A 3939-nucleotide genomic window follows, 5' to 3' on the forward strand; every position below is an offset into this window, starting at 1 on the left:
TGTGCGTAGTCTGGTGGTACCCAAGGTGGGGTTCAGGGACCATCGGGGACTCTTGAGACTCCGGGAGCTCCCCCAACAACATGAGGAACAAGTTCATGTCAGTGTGTAATATCACCGCTCGGGGTAAAATAAGGCCAAGGTTTGTCAAATGGTAGCCTATGTCAAAGATAAAATCCACCAAGAAAAGTCTGGTTTTGTCCAACAAAATGGTGTAGAGGGGAGTAAATACTAAATTACACAACAATATAATTATATATATCTGGGGCAGTCTCTATTTTTGTGCTTTCATTAAATGTATTAAATGTAAACTGTCCAATGTGCTAAGCACACACAGGGACCCCCAAGGGTCTCTGAGAACCACCACTAACATCCACCAAGGAAAGTCTGATTTTTTCCAATAAAAGTGTGTGGAGATAGGAGTAAATACCAAATTACACAACAATATAATTATGTTTGAACAGCATATATATACACTGTTTACTGTAAACTGTAAACATGTATATAATTACATATCTATGTGGGTGGGAGATGTGAAACTGGTGCAGTCTCTATATTTGTGCTTTGATTAAATGTATTAAATGTAAGCTGTTCAATGTGCTGAGGACACACGGGGACCCCCAAGGGTCTCTGAGAACCACTTTAAGACTGGACATACATTTTTATTCTTTAGAAATGTTGATAGCAGCCTGTGGGAGGGCTAATGCCGTTTTTACTCCTCGTACCTCCATGACCTTTATACTAGAAACTGGACAATAGTTTAGCAAGGCTTTTAATCATGCAAATCTACACATGGCTACTGAAATAGGTGTTTATTTTGGAAATGTAGAAAGTATATGCAACAAAAACACAGGAAAGCATGCAATTCCATAATAATTCAGAAAAACCTGAAAAACAAGTTAAACACAAAGGGTAGAGCGGGTGTTAAGGTGCAGCTTAAAAGCATCGCCAGACCCAACCTGTCTAATGGCCTCTGGCTAGGGGTGGGTTGGGCTGCAAGGGGTTAGAAGTTTTCTCAGACAGCCTACGTGGTTTTTGAGTAAAATGTTGGCTTGATTGAGTTTGGTTCAGACATTCATGTTCCCCTCAAGATAAATTGTAAACTCTAAAAACGTTGATCCCCTCCCCCTCCACCAAGTCAACATTTAGATGTGTGTAATACTTTGGTTTAAAAAAAAACATTCCTATCAGCCTCATGTTAAATTACAGTATGATAGTGAACATAACATATAACATTCAAAATGCCAACACGCATATCAGCATGCTGATGTTAGCATTTAGCTGACAGCACCACTGTGTATGTCAGAGCCTCATGGAGCTTCTAGCATGGCTTTAGACATCTTGTAAGAAAAAGATTATAATTTGTATTCACAGGATATGCAAACAAACAGTAATTAAATTGATATTGGAGTCTTGTTTTGTATCTTTGGGAGCTTCCTAAAAGAAGGATAAAAACATGCATTCAAATCTATTAGAATGCTATAAAGTCTAGAAATAATTAAAAGTGTTATCTTTCGTTTGTTGACTTTAAATTCCCACCATGTTGATTAAAAACCAAAACCAAGGACATGACGTCAGTGTAGTGTATATGTTTGTTTTACATGTCACAGGCAGCGACCTGTTGGATTTCATACCTGTATCTGTCTTGACATGCAAACTTTACTTGCTATCAGGCCAGTTCCTGTGAGAGGCCACATATGAAGCTCTTCTGTGTTTTCTCTGCCGGCCGGGGGGTGGGGGGGGGGGGGGGGGGGGGGGGGGGGGGGGGGGGGGGGGGGGGGGGGGGGGGGGGGGGGGGGGGGGGGTCAGCTCGGGTTCACCCACTCATGTTTGTGCTGCTTTTGTTTGCTGCAGTGGTGTGGGAGGGAAACAGCGACCCCCTGTTCTTCTGCCAGAGTATCAGCTGTGAGAATCAGTCTAGCTGGATCATGAGATCACATCACTGCCTACCGTCTCTTTATCTGTCAGATGACCACGCCAGTAAGAGTCAGGATAGATAGATAGATAGATAGATATAGATATATATATATCGATATATATAGATAGATAGATGTACCCTTTTGACTTACAAGTGATTAATAGTTTCCAACATGAATAAGATCTCTGAACTGCATCAATCTTAACCTAATATCAGTTTGGTCATCCAATCCTGTCATGAATTCAGAGCTGTAATTATCCCGGTGGAAGTACACCCAAACTGAAACCATATCCTCGGGGTATAATGGAGTCAAAATCCCATTATCTCTCCACGGCCGCCCGCTCCTCATCCTCCTCTATTGGGCTTAATATGTAAATCTGGTGCAATAACATAACCTGATCTCCATTTGCTGCTGTCATCCTTATGATCCAAAAGACATCCGAGGTGACGAGAAAGAAGAGTTACCAAAATTATCATGGAGTTGTGTACTTTTATGAGGACAGGCCATGCTACTGAGTTGATTATAAATGATTAAACAGGTTGAAAATCCTTGTGGTAGACTTTGAATATGACCATGAAATACAGGGCCTGTGAGTAATTTATGAAATTCAATTCAGAGTGTTGCCAGTGTCAACATCTACAAACTAGTAGCACCTAAATATTGCAGAATGGATCCTCAGAAGTTACTGGGACTAGACAGAATGGCTGAATTATTTTGGAACTAAACATTTGGTCACACCAATGTTTCCACCTTGTGGACAGACTGAGAGGTACAGAATGCACCGTGATGGAAGCTGCTTTGTTGTAGACTTTCAGGATTTATGGGTGTTATTGTGGCTTCTCCCAAAAGTGACCAGTTACATGTGTATGCCTTTTCATTTGAAAATTTGAATTCTATTTATAGTAAATGTTGAAATTATTATGATTGTTATATAAATGCTAAAATTACCATTCTTTTTTTCTGCTGTTTGCGTCTACTTTTTATCCTTTCATTTTTTTGATAGCAATCTTAGCTCAACGTCCAGGTCCAGCTTTTTTTATGGAGCTTGCAACCATATCTTGCGCCTTCAATATGAACAGATTATGTGAAACTATATCCAAGGTCATTAATCCCACTCAGTGATTATATATGTTTACTTTCTGCATTCATAACTTTAGCTGCCCTAAACACGTGTTATCCACTACATTGATCTTTTTGTTAGTTGCTTACATCATAGTTACTTTGCGTATTAAGATATTTAATACAAACTAAAATCAACAAATGCATGAGGAGGTACTATTATGGATTAATCTACCCTGCTGTATAGACAATGGTTACAATCAGCTCCACATTTGCCAGATGCAACATTAAGGCAAATTAACACATTGCAATAATAATTATAATCCAATAATGTAACACAGGCCTACATTGTTCTGAAATGGCCCATATTTGCATGCTAATAAATTACTACTTTTATTTCAGTACAATTTTAAATGCAGGAATTTAACTTGCAACAAAGTATCTCTATACTGTGGTATTGCTACTTTAATTTAAGTAAAACATCTAAAGTTGTGTTTGCCTGAACATGAACTCAGCGGGATGCATGCGCAGTACAAATAGTCACCCAGTAGCTTTTAGCAACTAGGACCCTTTTGATTTAATTTCCCTTTGAACGACTGTAACTATGCTTTTAATAACTATGCTTTTGCCAACCTCTTTGCTTTGACTGTGAGTAGGTCTACACATACGTTACGTTTCTCTCGTAAAACACGGTTTGTAATGGTAAAAACAGGGACGGTTCATCGTTAGATGGTTTAGTTTAGTAGCAAAGTAGAGAATCTGTTGGAAAAAACGCATTGTATGAACAACAAAACTCATGTTTTGGCACGTTTTATTGAACTGATGAAGCCTCAGGGCTGCTTTTAGTTTGTAAATGTAGCCTGTAGCTACAGTGGGTACGGAAGTGGGTAAGTATTCAGACCCCTTTAAATTTTTCACTCTTTGTTTCATTGCAGCCATTTTCCAAAAATCAAAAAAGTTCATT

This window comes from Etheostoma cragini, chromosome 4 (genome assembly GCF_013103735.1).
Source record: "Etheostoma cragini isolate CJK2018 chromosome 4, CSU_Ecrag_1.0, whole genome shotgun sequence".
Taxonomy (NCBI): domain Eukaryota; kingdom Metazoa; phylum Chordata; class Actinopteri; order Perciformes; family Percidae; genus Etheostoma; species Etheostoma cragini.